Source organism: Chiloscyllium punctatum, chromosome 30 (assembly GCF_047496795.1).
Source record: "Chiloscyllium punctatum isolate Juve2018m chromosome 30, sChiPun1.3, whole genome shotgun sequence".
In the NCBI taxonomy this organism is placed as follows: Eukaryota; Metazoa; Chordata; class Chondrichthyes; order Orectolobiformes; family Hemiscylliidae; genus Chiloscyllium; species Chiloscyllium punctatum.
This window is the reverse complement of record NC_092768.1, coordinates 23,191,347-23,210,689: the sequence shown is the minus strand read 5'-3', so window position 1 is coordinate 23,210,689 and position 19,343 is coordinate 23,191,347. Positions and strand designations below refer to the sequence as shown.

Sequence of the window (19,343 nt, the reverse complement as noted above, 5' to 3'; positions counted from 1 at the left end):
AGGGATTCTATGAAATCAATGAAATTTCACTGAACTGAAGTGAAATATAATCCCTCACCTTCAGAAATATCACTGCATATTTTTGTACCAATTGTTTTTCTAACTCTGTGTGTTTCTCTTGAAGAGGTTATTTTAAATTCTCTTGAATTTCATAAAGACTTTCCTCCACTGGTTAGAATATGTTTTCCTCTTGTTCCCTGAGATCTCAGAGTAAACTCTACTCTTCCTCACTGAGAAACTTGGTGCATTTTAGTGAACTCAGATTTGATGTGGGTCTGTAGAGTGATCTTCTGTTCCTGTAAATGAAAAGTTACAAATGTTTTTTCGGCAATGAAAGTAACCCAAAAAAACTGATCAAACTTTGAGAATCAGAGCAGGGAGAGTTTTTCTGAATTTGAGAAATCTTCTCTTTCAGCTGCCGCTCCCTTTCTCGAGCAGCCGATTTCTTTGCTGTGAGGGAATCCCACAGGAAGATTTCACCCGATCCCAGAAAAAAACATCAGAAAATAAAAGAAGCGATAGACCATTAAACCGTGATGAAATAATCAGAGGATGGAATCTGTTTCCTTTTACCTTGGAGATTCCAACAGCTTCTTTAATTGAGATAAAGTTGTGAGATTTGTGTTCCTGGGAATCTCTACAAATCAGACAGATCAATTTCTTGTCATAAGATCATAGAAACCCTAAAGCATGGAAGCAGGCCCTACAGCCAATCAAGTCCACCCCGTTCTTCTGAAGAGCAACCCAGACCCATCCACCGAGTCTATCTCTGTAACCCTAATGGCTAATCCATCTAACCTGCACATCTCTGGTCACGATGGGAAATTTAGCATGGCCAGCTAACCTAACCCACACATCCTTTGAACACCCAGAGGAAACCCAGACAGACGTGGGGAAAACATGCAAACTCCACATAGAGAGTCACCCAAGGCTAGAATCAGAACCCAGGTCCCTGGTGCTGTGAGGCAGCAGTGCTAACCATTGAGCCACAATGCTGCCCCAGTTTCACTAAACAGATTCAGCACTTCCTTAAAAATCCAAAAGAATTGCGGATGCTGGAAATCCAAAACAAAAATAGAAATTATCGTAAAGGCTCAGCAGGTCAAGCAGCAACTCGGAAAAGAAATCAGTGTCAACATTTCAGGTTCAGTGATCCTTCTTCTGAACTCAAGAAAGGTGACTGGATGTGAAACATCAACTCTGATTTCTCTCCACAGAAGCTGCCAGACCTGCTGAGCTCTTACAGCAGTTTCTGTTTTGTTTCAGTTCTTCCTGATGTTCCTCACAGTGAAGTTTAGTTTCGTTCTCTTGCTGTTCCACACAGAAGTTTCAAGCTTTTTTTGGCCAGATCCATTAAAGCCAGATTTATCCTGAGATTACTTTCTGGAAACTCATGTTTACGTTCCGGGCAGGGGTCTGTTTTCTTTCCCCAGTTCTGGGTAATACAACCACCCTCTCCTTCCTGCAAACCCGTGAGCATCTGAGAATGAAGACCGAGTAGCAGCATTCTAATCAGAATAAGAATCATCTCGGCCAATCCTGTGAACTGAGACCACTTGAACCACTTTCCCAATTTCTCTAACGTGAATCTAACACACGTTTTGAAACATTTCTGTATCAGTTGTGTGTGTGTGTTTATATGTGTGCGTCTGTGTGTTGTGTGTGAGGTTTATGAGGGAGTATTATTTAGTGAAGTTTTATTGCAATGCCTCACAATTGTCGACATGCAGTTGGAGTCTATTTAATTGTAATAATCAGTATATTTTGTTAGTTAGAGAAACCTGGTCCACATTTTCAGTCAACATGGGTGTGAGAGTCAGGAAATTTGAGGAACCTGTATATATTTAAGATCGTTAAATTTTATGATGACTCTGGGAATGTCATATTTTGATTTCCAGCATACCACCATGGTGAGGCAGAACAAGGTTGGGGGCTGTTGGATTATTAAATAGATTAGATTAGATTACTTACAGTGTGGAAACAGGCCCTTCGGCCCAACAAGTCCACACCGACCCTCTGAAGAGCAACCCACCCAAACCCATTCCCCTATATTTACCCCTTCACCGAACACTACGGGTAATTTACCAATTCACCTAAACGGCACATTTTTGGACTGTGGGAGGAAACTGGAGCACCCAGAGGAAACCCACGCAGACACAGGGAGAATGTGTAAACTCCACAGAGACAGTTGTCTGAGGTGGGAATTGTACCCGTGTCTCTGGCGCTGTGAGGCTGCAGTGCTAACCATGTGCCACGATGCCGCCCACAATTGGAGATTCAGGTGAGGCATTTGGCAAGAATGCAGATGAAGAAAAACATAGGTTCTCTACTGCATTCAGGACATGGCACAGAAAATGATAAAGGATTGCCTGGAAGTGGCAGAGTTATTCCTATCTTTAGTGAGCTTTCAAGGACCATGTTGATTGACTTGATGGATAAAGGGAAGGTCGTTTGCCAGAGGGAGCTGGGACAAACCGAAAAAGGATTGGAGGATAGGTGGGAAAGAACAATGCTGTGATTGGAAGATTGGTCAGAGACAGCGAGGCTATGATTGGAGGATCTGTATGAGAGCACTGTCATTGGTGAATCGGCCAGGGAAGAGAGCCTACGATTGGAGGATCAGTCAGAGGGAGTGAGACTGTGAATGGACAGTCAGAGAGCATGACCAAGAAAGTTCCAGAATGACAATAACCAAGGGCCAGCCCCAGGATCAGGTCAAGATGGTTTTGGGGCCAGAGTGCTGGACACCCCTCGTGTTAAAGGTGAATGAACCTGGCGGATGAGGAACTGAAGCCATGGGATGGAAGGCAGTTTGAGTGAAGGTGTAAGGTAGCTAATACAGAAACAGATCCTGCATTTTGTGTTTGTGGTTTTGCCCTCAGTCCCCAGCAGCAGGGTCTAGGACTGCAGTGTCAAATTGGACTGATCTTTGTACAGCTCATCATCACCATCTTCTGGCTGAAACTGGCACTACACTTGAATCTCCAGCGACAAAACAGGTCTTTAGAGAATCAGTAACTTCTGTTCCATGCAGCATGGTAGAAAAGTGACATTAAAAATCAAGATTTCCAAACTGCCCGATTCACTGAAAATAACTATTTGTGTATTTCCTGTTACTTATGATGTAAGAAACTTAAAATACCAGAAGATTTTTTTCATTTCCTCAAACACAAAACATGTTTTATTTACAGTCTGATTAGGATTTTACAAAATATAATCAGGAAATTCAAATTCACATTAGGAACCAACCTGTTGTCAATGGCACTTTTTAAACCCCAATCCCTGACCTCTGACCTTTCCCAGGGTCAGCTTGTTTTGATGTTAGGGATGAAAAGATTCCAAGACCCTGCGCTTTTCCCAGATCCAGATAGGAATCGGAGCAGATTCTCAGAAAATGGTTTTCATCCCAAGTCCAGAAGAAAGGATAAAGTTTCCCAGTGAATTTATTCCCAGTGAAGGTGTGGAGATGGGACTTGGTGTCTGCGTTGTAAAATGAAACTGTCCCAGATTCATAACTGAGATAAACTCCCACCTTCCTGGGGATCTGATTGACACGGAGAGGAGTTCGAGGGGAACAGTTCATATAAAGCTGATTCCCATCCTGCCCAAGGATCCAGAACCCAGTTTGCGGGATCAAGCTAACCCGTCTCTTCCTCTCCACAGATTCTAAGACTACTCCCAGAATCCAGTCCTGATTCCCTCCCACCTCCACCTCCCAGTAATGTCTCCCCGATGTGAATCCCTCTGATCCCAGGGCACAGGGTCGGTCTGTAAACCTCTGCTTGGTGTCAGGGAGTCTCCTCCGGGTCCCGGTCCATCTCAAAATCTTCAGATCCTCAGACACTTCAGGCCAGGGACTCACTGTTTCCTCATCCAGGATTACAGAGACTAGGAGATAAAAACAGAAGTGCAGACAGTCCATAGATATAAGAGAGAGAGAGAGGAAGAGAGAGAGAGAGAGAGAGAGAGAGAGACAGAGAGAGAGAATGTGTGTGTGTGTGTGTGTGTGTGTGTGTGTGTGTATATACATACGTACACCTCTGAATGGAGAGGAATGTCTGTAGGGTTATGTAAAAGGTTGGGGGATGTATTTGTGGGGATCTTACATGCATGTGGGAGGATGGCCTTGTGTTTATGGGGGAAATGTGTGCATGGAAGAGATACTTGAATGGTAGTCAAGGAGATGTCTGTGTATGGGTGGATGTGCATGAGTCAGTGGGTGGATGTGTGGCTGTCGAGAAGTCGATGTGTGCGTGGAGATGTGAGGATGGAAGGAATCTGAGTACATGTGTGAGCAAGGTGGGGAGATGTGTGGGGTAAAGGCATGTTTGAGGGTGTTATATATGTGTGGGGGAAGAGAACATGTGTCTGTGAAAAATGTGGATCGCCTCTTTACGTATATAAAAAAGGAATAGAGAAGCAAAGTCAACTCAGGCCACTTAGAGAATGAAGATGAGGAAATAATAACATTGAATCAAGAAATGGCAGGGGCTTGAATATAACTTGGAATCAGTCTTCACTACTTGTATCCCAAAATTACAAATTATGTCGGGGAAAAACAAGGAGAGAAAAAAAATTCATCAACTATCACTCGACAAAAAAGTGCTCGGAGAAAAATGGGGCTAAAGTCTGATAAATCCCCTCACTGTGGTGAGTTGTATATTCAAATACAGGTACACAATCCTTTATCCAAAATCCTTGGGGCCAGTTGCTTTTCAAAATTCGGAATTTTTCAGATTTCGGAATAAATGACATTTTCACAGTGAAATGAAAACACTATTACCTAACAGCAGATGCAGGTGTGAATAGTACGGGCGCTGAGACATAATTCACGCCTGCCAGTGCTGGGCCACGCCACCAAGCCACATCAGAGTGAGGTGGTTCGACTGGGTGTGGAGATGGGTCACCTGTTCACACGCCAAAATGACGCTCCACACTTCATGACAAAAATTCAGATTTTGGAATTTCAGATAAAGGATTGTGTGCCTGTATTAAAGGGGGTAACTACAAAATTGATGCATTGTGCATAATCATCCAGGTATCCTAGATTCTGGAAAAGTCCCAGATGATTGGAAACTGATACTGTAACAATTTAAAAAGGAAGTTGGGATAAAAGAGGTAATTATATGCCAATTGGGTCAGCATCTGTTTTTGGGAAAATGTTAAAGTCTATTATAGAGATGTAACAGCAAAGTGTACATAAAATGATCAAAAATCATGCCTAACAAATTTACTAGAATTTTTAAAAGAAGTAATATGCAACAAAGATAAAGGGAAAACAGTGGATGTAACATTATTTTGATATTCAGATGGCATTTGATAAGGTGCCATACATCAGGCTACTTAATAAGAGACCATGTATTGGAGGTGATATATTAACATGGATTGATGATTAGCTAACTAATAGAAGACAGGGAGTTGTGATTGTGGGGGCATTTTCAGGATTGCAACCTGGAACAGGGTTCCACAGGGATCATCGCTGGGTCACATTTATGAACTGTATGTATCAATGACTTGGATGAGGAAAGTGAATGGACTAAAGTCAAGTCTAAGGATGACAACTGAACAGGTGGGAAGGCAAGTGATGAGTGTAGTGACTGTATTGAGGTTAGTCAGGTGACCCTCATCGACTGTGAGTTCTCTGATTGGGGATTTAAATCTGGTCCAATCGGGGAGCCCTGGCTGACAGATAACAACAGGAGTATTAGATATTCTGATGCTCTGAGGGAACTGTCTCAGTGTCAAGGACATTCCATGTGCAAATAAAGGGTGACTTGCTCACGGGATACTCGTCTCTGTGGAGTTATTTCAGTGGCAACGAGAGTAAAACATGCTCCTGAAGAAATTCACTCACAAGAATTGTCTTTGAATTGGGGTAAGCATGTCTAGCATCATGTCAATATTTGGGAAGCTTGACTCATTTGATTCTGCCATCAAAAACTGGGTGCAGTATGGGGATAAAAAGTTTTTACACGCAGATGACATTGGAGGAGATGAAAAGCAATGAGGAATTTCCCTGATAGCTTGTGGACCTGCAGTTTTTTCTGTAATTAGGAGCTTAACTTTCCCTGAAACACTCGATAATAAAACCTTTCAAGAGTTGACAGATTTGCCACCTGGAAGTTTCCTCCAATTTTGAGAAGATACTGTTTTTACTCGGCTATTCAAGAACCAGGGGAATCCTTATCAGGATTTTTGACAAGATTAAGACTAGTAGAGGCATGTGACTTTGGTTTAACTCTGAAGAAGCTGCTCAGAGCAGATTTAGTGTGTGGGATTAATCATGTAACCATACAAAAGTGCCTAATAGCTGAAGCACAACTCTCCCCAGTCCGACTAAGCTTGGGAACACCACTGCAGTGAAGGCAATTGCCGAGCCTCACTCAGGACATATTCTCAACAGAGGGTCCTTCGGTCAGCCCAAGGCAAAATCCAAAAACAAAACCAAGCCTCAGTTCAAATTCTCTTCATGATTCGGGCTGGCAAACCATTGTAGTTGCTGCTCATACGTGGACTCTAGACAGCAAAAGAGTCCAACTAAACCTAAATTGCATAAGAGAATATATCGCCCGGTATCCAGGAGATTGCCCACTTTGGATAGTCCACCTGCATCTGGTTTGGAACAGTCAAATTGCTTAGCAACAAACAAATCGGAACCAATCAAAATAAATGACTGGTTACATGGTCACCTGGTTGTTATTGAGGTTGATAAGGATGGAACAATTTCAATGATCGCAAAACCAGTTTTATTAACAAACTTCACCTTGGACTTAATTTTGCACGAGACATCAACTCGATCTTTATATCGGGGAACCTTTCCAGATTAAGGGGACAATTTTGGTTCCAGGGTCTTGTGAGAAGCAGCTGGTTCAGTTCCCACTAACTGCAGTAAAAGGGTCAGGCCCAAGCTGGGTGGGGTAGAATTGGTTGAGAAAGATTCACGGAGACTGGCTCAACATTTCTCGATTAGTAAATGGCAGCCTGAATGAAGTCCTAATGTCGAGCTGGACGTTTTTAAGGAAGGTTTAGGGACTACCAAAGGACACAGGGCCACCTTGCATGTTGACCAGGAAGCAATTCTGCAAGGGTCACTCAGAGCCATTTGCTTTATGGGCAAACATAGATGGAGAAATCAGAAAGCTGGAAAGTGGAGGAACTACCAAACCAGTCCAGTTTGCGGAATGGACAGCACCGGTCGGACTGATTGTGAAGCCCAATGGGTCGGTTTGCCTTTGTGGGGATTTGAAACAAACAACAAACCGCAGTTCACAGCTGGATAAATCCCCAATTCCTCACACAGAGGATTTATACACAAAGCTGGAGGGGAGGTGGGCTGTCCTTCACAAAACCAGACATGAGTCATGCATTCCTGCAATTGTAGCTCAAAATGGTTCCCAGAAATATGCTACAATTAATACCCATAACAATTTCCCAGAACACGAGTCTGCCATTTGAGGTATCATCAGCCTGTGTAATTTTTCTCTGGACAACAGAGAACAATTTACAAGGTCTACCTCAGGTCGCCATTTATTTAGATGATGTGCGAACAACAGGAAAGACCAATAAGGAGCACTGAGAGAACTTGGACACAGTCCTTGAATGTTTCTCCCAGGTGGGAGTATGCCTTAGAAGGGAAAATGTGTGTTTCGAGCTCCCTAAGTGACCTACTTGAGCTACAGAGACGAGAAGACTGGGTTACACTGACTGGAAGATAACGTGAGGGCGATCAAAAGTGCCCTTGCTCCCTTGTCTGTACCTGAACTGAGGGCTTTCCTTGGGCTGGTGAATTATTATGGAAAGTTCATCCATAATCTGGCCTCCATCCTGGCACTTTTGCATCAACTCCAAAAAAAGGATCTGCCTTGGAAATGTTTGCACCGCGAAGCCATTGTTGTTTCTTCACTTCCCTGAAAGCTATCACCCTCAAAGGTGAAAGGCACACAATCATCTCAACTGAGATCTGGTATTGTTAGTGATATTTCCCCGGATGGTCTCGGGGTAGTTTTAGCTCATGGTTGGCCCAATGGAGAGGAACACCCAATAGTGTATGCATCCAGGACTTCGGCTAATGCAGAGCGTAAATAAGCCCAGATATGAGAAGGAAGGTTCGATGGCCATATTTGGACTCAAGAAGTTCCAGCAATACCTTTCTGGATTTGGATTTGTAATCATAATGGATCACAGAACCCTGCTAGGTCTACTTAAAGAGGACAAGGCAATGCAGCCCATACCTTCAGGCTGAATTCAGCAGTGGGCTCTAATGTTACGTCCATACAATTACAAGTTGAAACACTGTCTGGGAGGCCAGGGAGCAAATGTGGATGCATTGAGCTGCTTCCCACTGGTAGATATACATCCAGTGGTACTGCCACTGCATGAGTCCAAAATGGTTTCAAATTTCCAGTCACAGCTGACAATATCAGACATTGGATGCAGAAAGATCTGGTCCTGGCAAAACTGAAACAGCTGGTGGTGATGGGGGAAACCAAAGGGCCATCATACCCAGAACTAAAACTTTTCTGTAGAGATCAGATCACAGTAGAAAATGGCATATTATTATGGGAAGCAAGAGTAAATATCCTGTGTGAAGGTTGTCACCAAATCCCGGCTGAACTTTACTCGGCTCTTCCAGGGCTTTACAATATGAAAATGTTGGCGAGACTTTTTGTGTCTGGTGGCCAGTATTGGATGCATTGATTGGCCAGTGCCCAGAGTGCCAACAAGGACACAACATTCTTGGGAATGACCAGGTAAACCACAGACTCAGTTATATGTCAATTATACAGGTCCTTTCATGGGGTCAATGTTCTTGGTCATTGTGGACACCCACTTAATGTAGTTGGATGTGTATAGCGTTCATTCGTCAAACGCGATGATAGCAAAACTGCGCATGTCTTTTGCAACACAGGGACTTCCGGAAGTGTTGGTCACGGATAATGGGCCATCATTCCCTGGCAGGGACAGTGAGGACTTGCTAAAGTCAAAGAGCATTCAACATATAAGAACAGATTCATACCATCCATCATCCAATGGTCTGGCAAAAAGAGCAGTCCAAACTTTGAAAGCGAGCTTAAAGAAACAACCTGCAGCCTAACCAGATACCAAACTGTCCCAGTTTCTATTTGATAAGAGGACCATGCCTCATGCAGCTACAGAAATCGCACCAGCAGAGTTGCTGATGGAGTGAAGACTCGGCACCAGGTTAAACCTGATCTTCCTGGACCTGGGTGGAGGCAGGGGGAGGGTAAAACAGCATCAGGAATACCAGTGACAGACAAAGACTCCGCAAAACGACAGAGACACTTCACTTTGGGGAACAATGTTTGGTGCAGGAAATGACCCTGAATGATCCTGAGTGGTCAACGTGAGGTCAGGTCCACTGATGTATAAAGTTTGGGGAGGTGCAACAGTCCTGAACAAGCATGTGGACCACATGAAAGCTGCAAACTCACAAACAGGGCGGAAGCAAAATGTGCCCGGCTCCTGGGAACAGTCAGAAAGGCTGGCAGGGCCTATGGGCTCTCCCTCAGCACTAAGGGTTGAAGAGACCTCAGAATCAAAGATGGACATAGCGGACATTGCCACCTGAAGAAGAGAATGAATTCCTTCCGAGATGGTTGGGGTACAAGAGGAGAGAGCTGCTGTATGTTACACGTTTCCCTTATCCAAGGCAGAATCGGAGGAATCTGAGCCGGTGTCAAAAACACTTCAGGCAGAGCTGCAAGGGAAAGAACTCGCCTGTGTCCTCAGGCTCAGAGGGAAAGGGATGTAGTGATTGTGACGAGCTTGGCCAGGTTGGTATGAAAAAAAATGAGTTCCCTGATTGGGGTTGTTAATCTGGTCCAATCAGGGAGTCCTGGCTGGCAAGATATAAACAGGAGTGTCAGACCTCCTGTCACTCTCAGTGCTGGCTGTGAGGGAGCTGGATCAGTGTCAAGGACTTTCCAAGTAGAAGCAAAGGGTGGTTTGGTGACGGGATACAGGCCTCTGTGGAGTTATTTCAGTGAGGATGACAGAAAGAGTCTGTGGAGGAATAGAGACAGATTAGGTGAATGGGAGAAACCTTAGCAGGTGGAAGGTAATGTGAGGGAATGTGAGATTATACACTTTGGCATGAAATATAAAGTAGCTGGATGTCATTTAATAGATAGAGACCACAGAAAGCGACAGAAGAGAGAGACTCTGTAGTCGTTCGTGAATCACAAAAAGCTAGCATTCATGTTCTGTGGATTACCGCGAGGGCAAATGAAATGTTGGCGTTTGTTACAAAGAGAATGGAGTAGAAAAGTAGGGAGGTTTTGCTAAAACTAGACAAGGCATTAGTCAGACACAGCTGCAATACTGTGAACATATTTTACAATATATGGACCCCTGGGGGTGGTGGTCACAGATAATGGGCAGCAGGGACTTCAAATATTTCCTATCGTCAAATGGCTTTTGAAAGAATAAGTATTTTGGCATTGAAGGCCTACAGAGAAGTTTCACTGGGTTGATACCAGGCATGGAAGGGCTATGATATGAGGAGAGGTTGAGTAAATTGATCCTGTACTCATTGGAATACAGAAAATGAGAAGTTGCCTTTATTGAACTCTACCTGATTCTGAGAAGACTTAACCGGGTAGCTGTGGAAGGACATCATTCCACCTCTTGGACATCCTCGGACCACAGGGTATAATCTCAGAGTAAACAGTTACACATTTAAGAACAAGATAAGGAGGAATTTCTTCTTTCTGAGAATTGTGAATCCGGGGAATTCTTTACTGCAGAAGGCTTTTGAGGTTGGGTTATTAGTGAACTCCCACAGAAATGTCCTGGAGTGGAGATGATTGATCTTGAACAATCACAATCATCTTCCTCTGTGCTTGATCTGACTCTAACCAGTGGAGAGATTTCCCCCGATTCCTATTGACTCAGTTTTGCTGAAGTTTCTTAATGCTTCTTTATGTTACACCAAGTTACATGCTATATTGATGTCAAAGACAGTCTGAGCCATTATCATCCAGCTTTCTTTTTAACTAAGTGCTTAATTATATATCTATGGTATTTGTAAACATAATAATCCAAATAACAGAATATAAATACAGAACAAAGAAACTTAGCTGAGCTTTACCAGGTTTAATAGCTTCCACCATTTCTCTCCACACTGGAAATGGTAAAATGATGTTCAAGCTTTCAGTGGACAGGCCACCATCTGTTAGTGACAGTGCATTACCAGTGTCATGGCTCATCCTGTAAATATTAAAAAGATTATCATAAATTCATTGAAAACCTTTCTGAGCAATTTCACCAACTTGCACTGAGTTTCAGTAAAGTGCATGTCCTACCTCATCTTCCCAGATACTTCCTCCTGAAATAAACAAAGCACAAATCTGAGTTGACAGAGACTGACTGACTTTATCAAGAAAGTAGTAATTACACTCACATTGCTCCAAGCTGCTGTTTCTGATTGCTGCAGTTCTGGAACAGAATAAGAATGGCACACAAAACATACTGAAGCACTGGAGGAAGTAAAGTAAAAATTAAGGAATTGCAAAGGGTGCCAGTAAACATTAACCGACTTCACTCAAGAAAAGAGAAGATCTGACTTAGATGTTAAAAATTATGAAGGGATTGATCTGTTTGATTCAGTGAAGATGTTTCCACCTCAAAGGAACCAGAAAATCTGTGTTCAAATACATAATCCTGTTAGAGCAGCCCATGATTGAGAGCAGCACTAAATGGCCAGTGGTTGCCCATGACAAAAGCAGCAGAACATGGCTTACAGTAGCTCTAGAGAACTTGGTAAAATATTTTGTTAAATATGTCTGCATAAGTTATAACAACGGTAGCTCTGTGAACGCAAGATAACAGAATTGAGATGGCACAGCAGGCCTCACAGTTATCTGAAGATGCAGCTGCAGTTGCTTACACAGGGGACATAGATAAGAGCATTTCACATCAGAAACCTACATTTAATTTGTAAATCTGTTACAAATGTAGATTTTAGTCAAGATTCTTCAAATAATGATAGGCATAGATTCTGAATTAGTTATAGATTTACACACTTATATAAAGAAAATCCCACTTACAGCATGTGCAAAGAAGTTGTTATAATTATAGTTACAAGATAGAAGTGCTGTGTTTGATTGACATTCCAAGGTTGGGTGAGAAAGAAACTGCTCACAATCCTTAGCTAAAGAATTCTAACATTAGGTATGACCATAGAACTTTATTGGAACTGATGTAACAAATTTTATAACAATTCATAAAAATTAGCATCCTTTATATCACCAATAGCAAGATTAGTAGGAAAAATGAATTGCATGACAGAATTCAAGAGGTCCTTCGTGATAAATTTTTGGCAACGAATGGAGCTGGCAAGTGTCTGAGAAGGAGTATGGCTAACAGGATTGAATATAGCATCCACTATGAAAAGCCCCAAGAAGGGACATAAGAGAATCTGGGAAGCTTCATGAGAACATAGAGGCCTGTGGGTTGACCACGTGCCTGTCCATCTCAGGCCACGCAGTCACAGTATTTCTGAAATTGGAAGTGTATGTAATTAATTAATTAATTATGATTGCTTTGTAATTGCTAAAGGCAGGCTGAAAATGTGTATAGAAATGTATGTCTTTCTTTTATTCATTGAAGAACTCTGGATTTTCAGACAGTCTCTTGCCACCTGTGAAATTTCAATGAACTCTTTGATGCTAGAAGTATTGAATGATTTATTTGGTCATTCTGCCCCAACAATCTAAATCACAAATAAATTGAATGGGGAGTTCATGAGAAATGTCTTTATTGAGAGAGTGAAGAGGGAAGTGAAACAAAATAGTGTAAAATAAAAGACAAGAACACCTCAATAGTATTAGGGATAGCAAGGAAATAAAGAGCTAAAGCAGAATAGTCCATAGTGTGGAAAGTTACTCACAGAGAACTGCATCCCACATGGGATAGGTGTCTGAGGGAAATGAAAAACACAAACGATGCTTTTCCCCTTTAAAATATTGACTGCTAATAAAATAAATGCAAACTCTAACTCTCTAGGTTGTTGCAATACAGTGCAATTTGACACATAGAATTCCCAAAGAAAACAGGTGTCTCCACACAGTTTCAGGTCATAACACAAAACCATGTCAGTACTAGCCAATGAACCTGAGGCAAAGGAACTGAACACTGGCAAAGTTAATTCTCAGGTCCAATTCCTGAAGAGTCAGGTTTGCACCTTCTGACCAATCAGGACATGAAATGCTATTTAGCGACACCTAATTGGAAAGTCAGGTATTTAACTATGAGGAAATTGTGTTTAATTTTTAAAACATTTTATGTTTAATTTGGATAAGTGCAAGGTATGCCATTTCAATAAAACAAACAAAGACAGGATTTATACAATTAAAGGTCGGGCCTTGAGCAGTGTTGTAAAACAATGACACCTCGGTTTTCAAATTCATAATTCTTTTGAAGTTTTCCTCACATGTATACAGGGTGGTTAAGAAGCCATTTAGAATGTTTGCCTTCATTGTTCAGTCCTTTAAGTATCGGAGTTGGAACATTATGTTGAGGTTGTACAGGACATTGGTGAGACCTCTTCTGGAGTACTGTGTCCAGTTCTGGTCTCCATGACGTAGAAAGGATATTGTGAAGCGAGAGAGTTCGGAAGAGATTTACCAGGATGTTGACAGGAATGGAGGGTTTGAATTGGAAAGAGAAGCTGCATAGGCTGGAGTTTCTTTCACTGGAAGTCGAGATGTGACCTGAGAGGTTTATAAAATAATCAGGGGTACAGACAAAGTGAATGGCAGGTGTCTTTTCCCTTGAGAAGAGGATGTCAAAATTAAGGGGCATATTTTTATGGTGAGAGGTGAAACTTTAAAAAAAACGATAAGGAGCAACTTCTTTCACACAGAGAGTAGTTTGTGTGTTGAGTGAACTTACAAAGGAAGTGTGAATGTGGGTACAGTTACAACATTTAAAAGACATTTAGACAAGTACATTAATCAGAAATGTTTGGAGAGATATGGGCCAAGGGCAGGCAGGTGGGACTAGTTTAGTTTGGGATTATGGACAGCCTGGACTGGTTGGACCGAAGGGTCTGTTTCCATGCTGTGTGACTGTGTGTTTCCACTGTTTTCAGGGAGCATACATTGAGTATCAAATATTTTTACCTCACTTAACTCTCGTAAGGCTGCATTTTATTGAAAGGATGCACAGCCATGTTAAGGTTTAGTTAGCAGTTAGAACCTGTCAAATGTACCCAGCCCAGTGATAAGTAGATTGTCTACCCAGGATGAGGTATGTAACTGTGCTTTGTGTATAAACATCCAGACTATTTGTAATGTGCTCCTCAGGGATACAATGGCCTGCCTGTAGGACAGGGGTGGTGGATACCTGCCTTAGCAGCCTGAACCAGGAAAAGGCCTTTGACAGGACATCACACACTGACATGTGGGACTTGCTCTCCAAAATGGGCTTTGGGAGGGAATCTGCAATTGAATCTGACTGCTCTACACCAACATCCTTAGTGCAGTCTCAATTAATGGGTGGGAATGAGACAGCTTCCCTATCAGATCCAGAGTCAGGCAGGGCTGCCTACTCTCTCCTGCCTTGTTTGTGCGTTGTATATAGCCCTTTGCTGAGTCCATCAGGAAGGACGTCAGCCTGAGATGGGGTGACTATTCCAGGCAGCGGAGGCCTACAAGGGAAAGCCCCCCTGTACATGGATGATGTCACTGTTTTCTGCTCAGATCTGCTGTCACGTGCACAGACTCATAAGCATCAACGACCAGTTTGAACTGGTCTCAGCAGCCAAGGTAAATCAAGGCAAGAGCAAGGTCATGTACTTTTGGAACTGGGCTGACCAATCCTTCATGCCTTTCACCATCAGGACAGATTACCTGAAGGTGCTGGGAATATGCTCAGAGGAGCTGGGGCATACACAAATACTTGAGAGGAGAGTATTGCCAAGGTAAGACAGAAACTGGTCCTTTGGGAGCAGCATTTCCTCTCCATTGCAGGTTAAACATCTGGTTATTAGGTGTGAGATACTCCCACTGTTGTATGAGGGGCAGGTCGGGCCCATTCCCAGAACCTGCATTGCTGCAATTACCCGAGTCATCTTCCACTTCATCTGGAGGTCGAAGCTGGGCATGTCACAGGAACACCATGTACAAACCTCTGGATAATGGGGGGAAGAATATACCCAAGATCACCCTCATCCTGATGGCCACCTTTGTGTGTGGCTGCATCAAGCTGCACCAAACACCAAGTCTCACTATGTACTGAGGTTCTACCTGTCCCTGGTGTTGGGAAGGGTGGGACTGGCCTTGGATTAGCAGAGCGCTCCAAGTAGTTGGACCATTCCATATCACCTGTCCTCCAGGAAGGAATTTACAAACAAAAACACCTTTAACCACAATTGATCAGCACAGATCATCCCCAAGAGCCTGCAGGAAATGAGTGGGTGGGTCTTGTCGGCTTGTTCCTTGAGCAGATTGTCAAAGGCATTGCCAGAACTTCTTAACAAGCACCAGGACATTGCTTGGTTGCTGGTGAGAAGGGTACTACCTGTGAGATCTTTCATATATCCCCAGAGTCTCTCCAACTGCACACGTTGCCCTTGAAGTGGCTGTGGAAGGTAGAGACTGTCACACATCTCCTGCTGGAATGTGCCTTTACAAAGAAAGCCTAGAGAAAGTTGCAGTGGCGTTTGTCAAGTTTCAACCGCAGTAGCTCAGTGACGCGTGACTCTGTGTTGTACGGTCTGTTCCCTGGGACACACAGTGAGACAAACATCGACTGTACTCAGAGGACCATCAACTCAGTGAAAGATGCTCTTTGGTCTGATTGAAACCTGTCGGTCTTCCAGGGCGAGGAGTTGACCTCAACTGAGTGTTACAGACTGGCACATTCCAAGGTCCAGGACCACGTGTTGAGAGATGGACTAAAGCCTAGGGCAGCTGCTGCAAGGCGCAGTGGGTAAAGACCATCACCTAAAATCTTTCTGCTGAAGTTAGATGGAGGTGCACTCAGTTATCAGACCCTCCCAGTGCCTCAAATGTTTGTAAATATTGTCTTGTACAAGTAAGAAATACACTGGGTTTGTTTGTTCTCCCAGATACAATTATAACATTTAAAAGATATCTGGGTCGGTATATGAATAGGAAGGAAGGGTTTAGAGGGACATGGACCAAATGCAAGAAATTGAGACAAATTAATTTCGAATATCTGTTCAGTATGGACAAGTTGGACTGAAGGGTCTATTTCCATGCTGTATCTCTCTGAATCTGACTCTATATGTAAAGACTATACAGAATCGAACAGCTCTAATAATATTGTATGGATATACAGGTTTTTATGAATAAACAATATTTTTGAAATACACCAACTTGTAATTTGAACGGTTTTCCGCATGGTTGTGAATAAATCACTTGCATCTTGGGCTGGAGCTGTGAATTATCGACTGCTTTTCTAATTTAGCCTTTTAATCGTGAGGAGAATTTCAATAGTGAGACCCACAATCATCAATGAGATTGAGGAAAATGTATGAAACAGGAGAGTGGACAAACACATGAGGGAAAGAGGAGCAGAAAGGGATATTGGAGGAATGACGGAGGATGGGAACAATTTATGAGGATTACATTCTGAGTTTACTTTCCGTGAACTAAAATTAAATATAATCCCTCACCTTCAGAAATATCACTCCATCTTTTTGTTCCAACTGTTTTTCCAACTTTGAGAGTTTCTCCTGAAGAGAATTTAAATTCTTTTGAATTTTGCCAAGATTTTGCTGCATTGTTCTGAGAATGTTTTCCTCTTGTTCCCTGAGATCTCGGAGTAAACGCTGCTCTTTCTCAGTGAGAAACTGGTGTATTTTAGTGAACTCGGATTTGATGCAGCTCTGTAGATTTTGGGATTGCACCTAAAAGAGCAAATATAGAGACAATCTGCTTCTGCAGTAAAACACAACAAAGGAGGGAATCAAATTTGGAAGCTGAGCTCGTGGAAATTTTACCCGAATTTGGGAAATCTTCTGTTTCTGCTGCCGCTCCATTTCTATAGCCGCCGATTTCTTCCCTGTGAGAGATTCCAAGGAAGATTTCACCCGATCCTGGGATTGGGAGAGAAAATCAGAAAATAAAAGTATGAGATCATGAAAATGTGATGAAGTAATCAGAAGATGGAATCGGTTTCCTTTTACCTTGTAGATTCCAACCGCTTCTTCAATCGGGATGAAGCGGTGCTCCCTGTGTTCCCGGGAAACTACACAATTCACACAAATCAATTTCTCATCAGTTTCACAAAGAACCTTCAGTTCTTCCTGATGTTCCTCACAGTGACGTTTACTTCCCTTCTCTTGCGGATTCCGACTTAACTTTCGAACTTTCTCAGATAGATTCGCTAAGGCCCGATTTACCCTGAGGTTTCTGTCTGGAAACTCCTGTCAACATTCCGGGCAGGAGATTCTCTCCTGCTTTTCCCAACTCTGGGTGATACAGAAGCAGCAGAAGTTGTGTCCACACTCCAGTGAAACCGGATCGGTGAAGAAATCCAGACAAATGGGACAGATTACCTCCTCGGTCAAACTCAGGAAATGCTGTTTGAAATCCATGCTGTTTGGTATTCCTGATGAAGGGCTTTTGCCCGAAACGTCGATTTTCCTGCTCCTTGGATGCTGCCTGAACTGCTGTGCTCTTCCAGCACCACTCTAATCCAGAATCTGGTTTCCAGCATCTGCAGTCATTGTTTTGACCTGTTTGATATCCATGTCCACCCTCAGCACTTCCGGATTCCATCTATTTTCAGTTTCAGTTTCCCTGCGCCGCAGAACACATTCAGCTCAGTCACTCCCTCAGGGAGGTCAGTGCAATCCTCAAGGAATTCTTGTTATTGGCTGCTCTCGGCCCCGCCCACTCGGAGAGGCGGAGACAGCCCCCAGAGCAGAATGAGGAATAAACAGCGTTAGAGCAGCGACAGGGAATCCCTGAAGCCGGGAGGTGAGAGGGAAGGTCGGTTGGGAGTGGGGTAGGTGGGTGGAGAGAGGATGGGAGGGGGTGGGGGTTTTGTCCTGGGAGTGACTGGCAGCCTGCTGCTCTCCTTCATATCCTTCAGTCCCAAAGCAGCCCCAGGCACGGATGGCCAAGTTGTGTTTGACTCTGGGGGAAACACAAGCTGAAACATATTGTCCAGCGCCTCCTACCTCTCCCTTACAATCCACCAGGATCCTCTCAATCCTCACTTTGGGAGTCACTGCACAGAACTGAAGAGCCTCATCCCTGGTCCCATTCTGGGAAATCTCCCCTTGTACCATCCCTTCGGCCTTGACATCCTTCCAAAAGGGCAGGCCCAGAATTGGCTGCAGCATGGGGCAGGAGACGAGTGGGAATCCTGTTGGTGTCGTTCCAACCATTTCTCCAGGCTCGCTGCTGGTTCAGTCCAGGGAATTTCCCCCCCCTCCCCCGGGGAGATCCAGTGGATGTAGTGTACCTGGACTTTCAGAAAGCTTTTGATAAAGTCCCACACAAGAGGTTAGTGAGTAAAATTAGGGCGCACGGGATTGGGGGCAAAGTACTAGATTGGATAGAGAATTGGTTGGCTAACAGGAAACAAAGGGTAGTGATTAACGGCTCCATTTCGAAATGGCAGGCAGTGACCAGTGGGGTACCGCAGGGATCCGTGCTGGGACCGCAGCTTTTTACAATATATGTAAATGATATAGAAGATGGTATCAGCAATAACATTAGCAAATTTGCTGATGACACAAAGCTAGGTGGTAGGGTGAAATGTGATGAGGATGTTAGGGGATTACAGGGTGACCTGGACAAGTTAGGTGAGTGGGCAGATGCATGGCAGATGCAGTTTAATGTGGATAAATGTCTGGTTATCCACTTTGGTGGCAAGAACAGGAAGGCAGATTACTACCTCAATGGTATCAAATTAGGTAAAGGGGCTGTTCAGAGAGATCTGGGTGTTCTTGTCCACCAGTCAATGAAGGCAAGCATGCAGGTACAGCAGGTCGTGAAGAAGGCTAATAGCATGCTGGCCTTCATAACAAGAGGGATTGAGTATAGAAGCAAAGAGGTGCTTCTGCAGCTGTACAGGGCCCTGGTGAGACCACACCTGGAGTACTGTGTACAGTTCTGGTCTCCAAATTTGAGGAAAGACATTCTGGCTATTGAGGGAGTGCAGCGTAGGTTCACGAGGTCAATTCCTGGAATGGCAGGATTGCCTTACACGGAAAGACTGAAGCGACTGGGCTTGTATACCCTTGAGTTTAGAAGACTGAGAGGGGATCTGATTGAAACGTATAGGCTTATGAAAGGACTGGACACTCTGGCAGGAGGGAACATATTTCCGTTGATGGGGGA

General features: G+C 43.5%; 1 pseudogene; it reads right to left on the bottom strand.

Annotated features, from left to right (window-relative positions):
- Positions 1–3,305: 3,305 nt before the first annotated feature.
- On the bottom strand, positions 3,306–18,286 carry LOC140455110 (zinc-binding protein A33-like; annotated as a pseudogene).
- Between the last annotated feature and the right edge of the window lie 1,057 nt (positions 18,287–19,343).